General features: G+C 45.7%; 1 pseudogene; it reads left to right on the forward strand.

Annotated features, from left to right (window-relative positions):
- Positions 1 to 6,025, forward strand: part of LOC108290402 — an 84,285-nt pseudogene extending 78,260 nt beyond the window's left edge.
- Positions 6,026 to 11,338: the final 5,313 nt, after the last annotated feature.

The raw sequence follows: 11,338 nt of genomic DNA on the forward strand, positions 1-11,338 counted from the left end.
AGCCTGACTCCATCTCAAAAAAAAAAAAAAAAAAAAGATTATAGTTCCCCTAACTGCTCTACAGGTTATAACTTCAACTTGGCGAAATGTTAAGTTTTCCCTTTAAGATATTCTTTCAGGTCCTACGTACCAGTGAAATTACTGACAGCTATACTGAAGGACCCCATTGGAGCTGAATCACAAAAGAATGCAGTTTCCATGTCATGATTATTTCATCCCCCTTACCCTGATCCACGACCCCAATGTTCGTGATTACCTTAAAAACCCCAGCCCAGAACTCCTTGAGGAGACGGATTTGAGTGTCTCCTTTCATCCCCTCCCTTGGCTGCCCTGCAACCATTAAACTCTTTCTCTGCTGCAAGCCCTGCTGTCTCAGTGTAACTGGTATGTTACTGTACATTAGGCACATGAGCCTGTTGGTCGTATAATATTGCCATGCTGGCCACTGATCCCAATCCTCCATAGCAGGTTACTCACCAGCCTTGCTTCCTTGGTGCACAGTCTTTTCCAGAGAAACCACGAGGAGGAGTCGCAACAAGGAACAGGTCCTCAAAAGGGAGAAAGGAGAAGAAATGTATCTGCTTAGCTGTCTCCCATCTTCCATTTCTCAGTGGCCAAGATCCCTGGGGAAACTAACTCCCCTGTACTCCTTAGTTGTGTAACCTAGCACCTTGCTGCCATCCAGACTGGCAAATTCCAATGGCATGGCATTACAAATCCGGAAGTAGAGAGGCAATTCAGTGTGGGTAGGGTACTGACTAGTAGAGAAGGAAGAAGATAATCAAAGGAATCTGCGAAGATTTCTTTATTTATTTATTTATTTATTTATTTATTTTCTTTCCTTCTTTCTCCCTCTCTCTCTCTCTTTCTTTCCTTCTTTCTCTCTTTCTTCTTTTCTTTCTTTTGAGGGGATCTCACTCTGTCACCCAGGCTGGAGTGCAATGGCACTATCTCAGCTCACTGCAACTTCCACCTCCGGGCTTCAAGCAATTCTCCTGCCTCAGCCTCCCGAGGAGCTGGGATTACAGCTGTGCACAACCATGCCTGGCTAATTTTCTTTTTGTATTTTTGGTAGAGACGGGGTTTCACCATATTGGTCAGGCTGGTCTTGAACTCCTGACCTCATAATCTGCCCACCTTGGACTCCCAAAGTGCTGAGATTACAGGTGTGAGCCATCGCGCCCAGCTGGGAAGATTTATTTCAATGCAATCCTACTGCACCATACAGGTCCACTCATATCTTTCCATATTGCGCTGCCACTGCATCTGTAAGAACAAAGTTGCCCTCACTCTTTACCATTGAGAGGAGGGACAAGTCCAATCAGTTATAGAGCCTATCTATCTCCCAACAAACTCCAGGAAGGCCGAGGCAAGAGGGCTAGTGAAACAAGTTCCAGTTTCTGGTAGACAGAATCATGCTCTCTTCACCTCCAAAGATATCCATATCCTAATCCTTGAAACCTGTGAATATGATACCTTACATGGCAAAAGGGGTTTTGCATATATGATTAAGGTTACAAACTTTGAGAAGGGGAGAATATTCTGAATTATGTAGGTGGGCCCAATCTAATCACATTAGTCCCTAAAATCAGAGAACCTTTGCCAGCTGTAGTCAGAGACAGACATGACAACAGAAGAAGGGCCAGAGTGATGCTTCATTGCTGGCTTTGCAGATGGAGAAGGGGCCACTAGCCAGGGAGTGGGGGAAGCCTTTAGAAGCTGGAAAAGGCAAGGAAACAGATTCTCCTCTAGAACATTCAGAAAGAAATACAGCCCTGATGACACCTTGATTTTAGTCCAGTGAAATCTATGTTGGACTTCTGGACTACAGAACTAGAAGAAAATTAATGTGCATTGTTTTAAGCCAGTAAGTTCATGGTAATTTGTTACAGCACCAAGAGGAAACTTGTAGATACTGTATCTACAAGTAGATAAACAAGTAGATACACAGTCTCTACTGCCAAAGCTAGTTCTAGGGCCACAGTTGTAACCACTCAATGGGTTCATTTTACCCTCTTCCCAAAAATAGCCAATTTATCAATACAGGAGAATTGCAATAGAGAAAGAGTTTAATTCACGCAGAGCTAGCCAAATTTATTACTAGTTTATTACTAGTAATAAACTAGTAATAAATTACTAGTTATTAGCTAGTTTATTACTCATATGAACCTCTCTAACGATTTGGAGGTTAAGGTTTTTCAAGGATAGTTTGGTTGGCCAGGGAATGGGTGCTACTGATTGGTTGGGGATGCAATCATAGGGGTATGGTCCTTATGCATACTGAGTCCCCTTCTGGGTGGGGGCCACAGGTCCGGTTGGTGGGTCTGGGTGGAACCACTGGTTGTCAGAAATGCAAAAACCTGAAAAGACGTCTCAAAAGTCCAATCTTAGGTTCTACCTTAGTGGTGTTATCTGCAGGAATCATTGGGGAAGTGGCAAATCTTGTGACCTCTGGAATAATGGCCACCAGTCATTTACAACTAGATCCTAGCAGAATTCAGGCTCCCCTCATGCTCCTATTCTAGTGTTCTTTCATTAGCTTTACAAAGTGGTTTAATTTGGGAGAAGGGAAATTGCTATTTAAATGATAAACTAAATGTCTCCCAAAGTTAGCTTGACCCAAGCCCAGTAATGATTAAGGGTAGTTCGGAGGTAAAAGGCAAGATGGGTGTTGGTTAGATCAGATCTCTTTCACTGTCATAATTTTCTCATTGCTATAATTTTTGCAAAAGTATTTTATAATTGAAGTTTATCATCTCTCTCTTCCACAACCTAACTGGGGTTACCCAGACATTCATCCCCAAGGAGTATAGGTGTTTAGGAACTCTTGCCAGGTCACAGTTGTTGTAACTGCCCATTAACAGTCATCCCAAGCATGAAAGCATCAAAGGATACACTAGTGAGTCCTCTGGGTTCCAGACATTTTGACTCCTGCCCCTGTTGAGAAGCAGCTACCCTAATCCCCCAGAACAATCAGAAATGATTATCCTAGGCAGTTCAGTAACTCCCTTCTCTGCTTGTCACTTCAATAATACAAGGAACCCAAACAAAGTAGTATAAAGTCACAGCATCCAATTCAGTGGAATGCTTACTGTGTCCCCAGGCTTAAGAGTTCTTCCAGAAATTAGAACTCTTATCCTACAGAGCCCAAAGTTACAGGGATGAGAAGCACAAAATCTGCAAGTGGGTAACTAGGTGCAATTGTGAGAAAGGCCAGCCCCGGTTTCCCAACCCCAATATACTAACTAGAGAAGCATAGTACAGTATATCACTTGTTAACTCAAGGAATAAGCTGCATCCTTCAAGACAGCACCCATAACTGGGTGCATTGGCTCACACCTGTAATCCCAGCATGTTGGGAGGCTGAGGCGGGCAGATCACTTGAAGCCAGGAGTTTGAGACCAGTTTGGCCAATATGGCGAAACGCCGTCCTACTGAAAATACCAAAATTAGCTGGGCGTTGTGGCACATGACTGTAATCCCAGCTACTCAGTGAGTTGAGGCATGAGAATCGTTTGAACCCGGGAGGCAGAGGTTGCAGTAAGCCAAGATTACACCACTGCGCTCCAGCCTGGGAAATTAAGTGAGGCTTTGTCTCAAAAAAAAAAAAAAACCAAAACCTAAAATGCAATAAAATAAATAAATGGGAAATTAAAAAAAAAAGATACAACCTATCCTGCAAGGTATACTTTTCTAGCACATTAACTGGGCCTTCAACAGGTGTTATTAAGTGTAGATTTTATGATGCAGGTATGGTGAGGCCAATATAGGAGGCAACTGACATTGAAAAGATAGTGTGTGTCGCACTCACTGTGCCCAAAAGGAGGGGGCACACCAGACCATGCCTGGCCACATAGGGGAAACACCAGTGTGCGAGGCATCTGAACCAGAGTGACTCAATCTTTTTTTTTTTTTTTTTTTGAGATAAAGTCTCACTCTGTTGCCCAGACTGAAGGGCAATACCATGATCTCGGCTCACTGCAAAATCTGCCTCCCGGGTTCAAGCTATTCTCCTGCCTCAGCCTCCCAAGTAGCTGGGACTACAGGCATGTGCCACCATGCCCAGCCAATTTTTGTATTTTTAGTAGACATGGGGTTTCACCATGTTGGCCAGGCTGGTCTTGAACTCCTAACCTCAAGTGATTCACCCACCTCAGCCTCTGAAAGTGCTGGGATTACAGGTGTGAGCCAGTGTACCCAGTTATGGGTGCTACAGCGACTCAATCTTGAATAGGGGCTGGCTAAAATAAGGCTGAGACCTGCTGGGCTGCATTCCCAGGAGGTCAGACATTCTTAGTCACAGGATGAGATAGGAATTTGGCAGGACTGGTATCACAAGATGCAGCTCACAAAGACCCCACTGATTAAACAGGATACGGTAAAGAAGTCGGCCAAAACCCACCAAAATTAAGATAATGATGAAAGTGACCTCTGGTCCTCCTCACTGCTCATTATACACTAATCATTACAATGCATTAGCATGCTAAAAGACACTCCCACCAGCGCCATGACAATTTACAAATGCCATGGCAACATCCGGAGTTACCCAATATGGTCTAAAAAGGGGAGGAATCCTCAGTTCTGGGAATTGCCCGCCCCTTTCCTGAAAAACCCATGAATAATCCACTCCTTATTTAGCGTATGGTCAAGAAATAACCATAAAACTAGCGAACCAGCAGCCCTTGTGGCTGCTCTGTTATGGAATAGCCATTCTTTTGTTTCTTCATTTCTCTAATAAACTTGCATTCACTTTATGCTGTGGACTTGCTCTTAACTCTTTCCTGCACAAGGTCCAAGAACCCTTTCTTGGGGTCTGAATCAGGACCACTTTCTGGTAATGCCAGGGCTGGTCAGGAAGCAGAGGGGGATGAGGGGAAATGTGGCAAGAGCCTATATTGTGGTTTTCACAGGGACAGGTGAGGCAGGGAAAACAGGTTTAGGATTAGTCCAGTTGAATAATTTCAGCAGGCTCTGGGACGTAGGAGCTATCTCTAGTTGTATGGTACCTGGCCCTGGGGTGATTCGCACAGGGAACAGTGGCCCAGAGGATGAGAACAGTAGAGAAAGTTGGGGAAGGGAGCTATGAGCTCTGATTGGTTAGTATGCACAGGAAGGCTCACAAGAGAGCCATTTACTCTCTCTGGGAATTGGCTAGCCCTGGAAGGGGCAGGCTCTCCTAGGTCAGCAAGGCCCCAGATATCAAAATATGAGAAACAGATCCATATACCTTAGTGAGGCACCAGTGCAGCCCGAAGTCTCTGCCAGCCACTGATTTCTATGGGTTCCAAGAAGAGGGGGGATGAGATGGAGGAGATGTGGGACTGGTGAGGCTAGTCCCCCAATATACAGAGAATGGTGCCTCTGCCCTTTTTTTTTTTTTTAAAGATGGAGTCTCACTCTATCACCCAGGCTAGAGTGCAGTGGTGCAATCTCAGCTCACTGCAAACTCTGCCTCCTGGATTCAAATGATTCTGCTGCCTCAGTCTCCTGAGTAGCTGGGACTACAGGCGTGTGCCACCACACCCAGCTAATTTTTGTATTTTTAGTAGAGACAGGGCTTCACCACATTGGCCAGACTGGTCTAGAACTCCTGCCCTCAAATGATCTGCTTTCCTCAGCCTCTCAAGGTGCTGGGATTACAGGCATGAGCCACTGTGCCTAGTGTGGGAACAGGACTTCTAAAAGGCGAATATATTTGGAAGGCTGTGGTCCCAAGGTCATTTTTGCTGACTATAAGCAGGGGCTCCAGAACCAAAGGGAGCATACAGCTCTCCTTAAAATTGGAGGTGTTTATGCCCAAGATGAAACTGAACCCTGTTTCGGCAAGAGATGTGCTTATTTATACAAAGCAAAGAATAACACAGTGACTCCTGGTGGCAAATTGAACGAAACCAGAGTAATCTGGGGAAAGGTAACTCACATCTATGGAAACAGTGGCATGGTTTGTGCTAAATTCCAAAGCAATCTTCCTGCTAAGGCCACTGGACACAGAATCCGCGTGATGCTGTCCACTTCAAATATTTAAACTAATGAAAACTAAATAAGTAAAAGTGGATTTATGCACTTGTAAAAAGAAAATCGGAAACATACAGTTAATACAACAGGCCATCCTATTATTCTATCAGACCAGTGACTTCTGGGCAATAGGTACATGGTAAGACCAATGAAGCCCATGGCCATAGGCCCATTATCATATCACAGCACACTTTCTTTGCTGTAAAAGGGGTCTCTTGGTTCCCAAGGTTGTGTGTGATAGTGATATGGTTTGGCCATGTTCCCACCCAAATCTCATCTTGAATTGTAATAATCCCAAATGTTAAGGGCAGGGGCAGGTGGAAATAATTGAATCATGGGGGCAGTTTCCCCCACACTGTTCTCATGGTAGTAAGTCTCATGAGATATGATGGTTTTTTGGGGTTTTTTTGTTGTTTTTTGAAGGTTATTTTGAGACAGAGTCTTGCTCTGTCGCCCAGTCTGAAGTGCAGTGATGAGATCTCAGCTCACTGCAACCTCTGCCTCCTGGCTTCAAGCAATTCTCCTGCCTCAGCCTCCCAAGTAGCTGGAACTGCAGGTGCCTGTCACCACGCCCGGCTAATTTTTGTACTTTTAGTGGAGACGGGGTTTCACCATGTTGAACAGGCTGATCTAGAATTCCTGCCCTCAAATGGTCCGCCCACCTCAGCCTCCCAAAGATCTGTGATTATAGGCATGAACCACTGTGCCCAGCTAAACTGATGGTTTTATAAATGGGAGTTCCCCTGCACAAGCTCTCTGTTGCCTGCCACCATGTAAGACGTGACTTTGCTCCTCCTTTGCCTTCAACCATGATTATGAGGCCTTCCCAACCATATGGAACTGTGAGTCAATTAAACCTCTTTCCTTTAAAAATTACCCAATCTTGGATATGTTTTTAATAGCAATGTGAGAACAGACTAACACAGATAGTATGCCACTATATAACATCTGCAGACCACCAGATGCTGGTGCCAGCAGAGACACTTGGAAAGGGGAGGAAAACTGCTTAAAGGATAAATTTAAAGCTTAAAGGGATAAATTTCTAACTTCTCCAAAGTGAGAGGGGTCAGACAGATGTCCTGGACCTACCACCTGGTGGCCATGCTGATCTCTCTGAAGATTGGTGCCATATTGATCTCTCCTGCCAGCAGCTGGATACTTAGCAATGGCAGACCTAGAGCATCCTTGGTGGACCCATGTTGATGGACCCACACATGGTCTCCATCCCTGCCATCATGGCTACTTTTTTTGTGGGTCCATCATGCAAGCTGTGAGGGTGTCAGACAGCCAGCCCCATTGAAGACAGAATTTCTTGTTCTTTTTGTTTAACCAGCATATGGCCTTTTACATAGCAGTTACTCAATAAATATTTTTGAAACTGATTTATTTATTCAAACTTGATTGAACCCTACAATATGATAGACAATGAGTTAGGTTAAGAATACCAACTTGGCTTGCTCAGATAGTAATGCAAAACAAAATAAAACCAAACAAAAAAAAAATACCAACTTAGAACATCTGTCCTGTGTTGCAGGTTGGGGTCTCTGGACATAGACACTGACAAGGATTTTGGGGGACAAGGTGTTTAAAGAATGGAACAGGCAGAAGTCAATCTGCAACGCAAGCCTGACGAGTATTGGTCAAGCCAACAGGAAGCTCCTGGACCAAGACAGCCATCTTTTTTTTTTTTCAACTTTTTTTTTTTTTCTGAGACAGGTTTTCGCTCTGTTGCCCAGGCTGGAGTGCAGTGGCACAATCACAGATCACTGCAGCTTTGAACTCTGGGGTTCAAGCAATCCTCCCACCTCAGCCTCTCGAGTAGGTAAAACTACAGGCGTGCACCTCCAGGCTCAGCTAGTTTTTTAAGTTTTTTTTTTTGTAGTGACAGGATATTGTTATGTTGCCCAGGCTGGTTCTGAACTCCTAGGCTCAAACAGTCTTCCCGCCCTGGCCTACCAAAGTGCTGGGATTACAGGCATAAGCCACTGTGTACAGCCTAGCCATCTCTTTATATGCCCTCATCCTTTTAGCCCAGATACAGGCTGCCCTAGGAAGAGCCTGACCTTAAGTGAGGCTAACCCCAGAGGAGCTGCCAGCTGGGAGCCATCTCCTGACTGCACCCCCCACAGTTGGGTGGCAAGTTCTTCCTTAAAGGATTTGAGTAGACACGTCTGGTAGACATGTCTGTGTCTACCAGACTCCACCTCTTGCTATGCACAGATCCAGGTCTCCATGCACTTTCATGGACTAGCCCCTCCCCTCCATGGGTTCAATGGGACCCTCTTCCTTTCTTTTTGAGATGGAGTCTCACTCTGCCTCCCAAGCTAGTGTGCAATGGCACAATCTCGGCTCACTGCAACCTCTACCTCCCAAGTACAAGCGGTTCTCCTGCCTCAGCCTCCTGAGTAGCTGAGATTACAGGTGCCCACCATCCTGCCTGGCTAATTTTTTTATTTTTAGTAGAGATAGGGTTTCACCATGTTAGTCAGGCTGGTCTCAAACTCCTGACCTTGTGATCCGCCCGCCTCGGCCTCCCAAAGTGCTGTGATTACAGGCGTGAGCCACATCACCCAGTTTTTTTTGTTTGTTTCTTTTTTGAGATGCAGGCTCGCTCTGTCACCCGGGCTAGAGTGCAGTAGCATAGTCTCAGCTCACTGGAATCTCTACCACCCGGGTTCAAGCAATTCTCCTGCCTCAGCCTCCCAAGTAGCTGAGACTACAGGTGTGCACCACCATGCCCTGCTAATTTTTGTATTTTTAGTAGAGGTGGGGTTTCACCATGTTGGCCAGGCTGGTCTTGAACTCCTGACCTCAAGTGATCCACTTGCCTAACCTCCCTAAGTGCTGGGATTACAGGTGTAAGTCACTGCACCGGCTGTGGGCCCTTTTTTCTAAATTAAAACTCAGAGATTACTGGGATGAACCACAGCCTTTGCCACTATGATTGGTCTTAAGGTTGCAATTCATTCTCACCCCCTCCTTCCTCCATTACCCATTCTAGATGCCCCCCAAGCCTCAGCTACTACCTTTGCTGGCTTTAGTGTCTTAGCTGGAGATATGATTTGGACCCTCATCTCTAGAGCTTAACATGCAGGTCAATTTTTAAGGAGCATTCTTGGCATCAGCATCAATGGGGGAAGTGAAGGAAGCAGGATTGGACACAAAGAGAAGTTGGGACATATCGCAACTAGATTTTAGCTGATGCCACAGGGAGCTTTGAAGCTGTGCTCATCTATCAGAGCTGTCTCCGCTGGGACAAGAAAACCAGGCTTTGATTACCTCTACGTTAGCCTCTCCTTGGTTTCAGGCTGCTGTGGGAGATTGAAAGTTATGCTGGGTGTGATGGCTTTCTTCAGGCAAGGGCAATTTCCAGAAAGGGCTGACAGCTGAGACTGGCAACTGTGGCATCTGCCAACAGCATTCCGAGAGGCTAGGGCAAAAGTCCTTCAGTCCTAAAGGGGAGATTGGAGTGGCCCCAACCACAATAAATCCTCTTCGTATCTATGACTCAATTCTTGTCTCTCTCTCCCTCTCCAGCTCCTTGTCAGAGTTGTCCCTTGTTAGCTCCTCTTCCCAGACTTCTATTTCATTGTGGTAAAATAAACATAACATAAAATGTACCATCTTCATCATTTTTAAAAATTGACTTACTTTTTTTTCAGATGGGGTCTTGCTCTGTCTGGGGTGTAGTGGCACAATCTCAGCTCATGGCAACCTCTGCCTCCTGGTTCAAGCCGATTCTCCCACCTCAGCCTACCAAGTAGCTGGGATTACAGGTGTGCGCCACCACGTCTGGCTAATTTTTGTATTTTTAGTAGAGACGGGGTTTCACCTTGTTGGTCAGGCTGGTCTCAAACTCCTGACCTCAAGTGACCCACCTGCCTCAGCCTCTCAAAGTGCTGGGATTATAGGCATGAGCCCCCGCACTCGGCCTTATTTAGTTTTTTTGAGACAGGATCTCCCCCTGTTGCCCAGACTGGGGTGAGGTGGTGCATTCACAGCTCACTGCAGCCTCAATCACCTGGACTCAGGCAATTCTCCCACTTCAGCCTCCTAAGTAGCTAGGACTACAGGCACAAGCCACCACACCCAGGTAATTTTTGTATTTTCTGTAGAGATAAGGTCTCACTATGTTGCCAAGGCTTGTCTTGAACTCCGGGGCTCAAACAATCCTTCCACCTTGGCCTCCTAAAGTGCTAGGATTACAGGCGTGAGCCACCATGCCCAACCCATCTTAACCATTTGTAAGTGTATGCTTCAGTGGTGTTATGTAAATTCACACTGCTATGAAATAAGTCTTTCCTCTTGCTTTCATCTTGCAAATCTGAAACTTCACACCCATTGACAAGAACTCGCCATTCTCCCTTTCCCCAGACTCTGGCAACCACCATTCTACTTTCTGTCTCTATGATTTTGACTATTTTTTTTTTCCTACATACCTCAGGTAAGTGGACTCCTACTGTAGCGATTTTTTTTAGAATGGCTTATTTCCCCAGCACAATCCCATGAAATTTCATCCATATTGTGGCTTGTTAAAATTTGCCTTCTGGCCTGGTGGCTCATGCCTGTAATCCGAGCACTTTGGGAGGCTGAGGCGGGCGGATCACCTGATGTCAGAAGTTCAAGAACACCCTGACCAACATGGAGAAACCCCGTCTCTACTTAAAAAATATAAAATTAGCCAGGCGTGGTGGTGCATGCCTGTAATCCCAGCTACTTGGGAGGCTGAGGCAGCAGAATCGCTTGAACCCAGGAGGTAGAGGTTAGGGTGAGCTGAGATGGTGTCATTGCACTCCAGACACCCCATTTTGTATATTCACTTATCCTTCAGGGGACACTTGGGTCACTTCCACCTTTTGGCTACTGTGAATAATGCTGCTATGAACATGAATATATATCTCTTCCAGATCCTGCTTTCAACTCTTTTGGATATTCCCATATCAACAATGTTTTTATCCAAGATGGGTTTATCTCTCACTGGCTTAATTTCTTTAGACCCACATAGAGGTGAGGATGAACTGTCTACTGTCTCCTTAGAGAGGCAAGTCTGTCACGCCTGTAATCCCATACTTTGGGAGGCTGAGGCAGGCGGATCACGAGGTCAGGAGATCAAGACCATCCTGGCCAACATGGTGAAACCCCGTCTCTACTACAAGACAAAAAAAGTAGCTGAGCGTGGTGGCGCACACCTACTAGTAATCCCAGCTACTCAGGAGGCTGCGGCAAGGGAATCGCTTGAACCCAGGCAGCAGAGGATGCTGCGAGCTAAGATCGTGCCACTGCCCTTCAGCCTGGGCGACCGAGCAAGACTCTGTCTCAAAAA

This window comes from Cebus imitator, unplaced genomic scaffold, assembly GCF_001604975.1.
Source record: "Cebus imitator isolate Cc_AM_T3 unplaced genomic scaffold, Cebus_imitator-1.0 Scaffold434, whole genome shotgun sequence".
NCBI lineage: Eukaryota > Metazoa > Chordata > Mammalia > Primates > Cebidae > Cebus > Cebus imitator.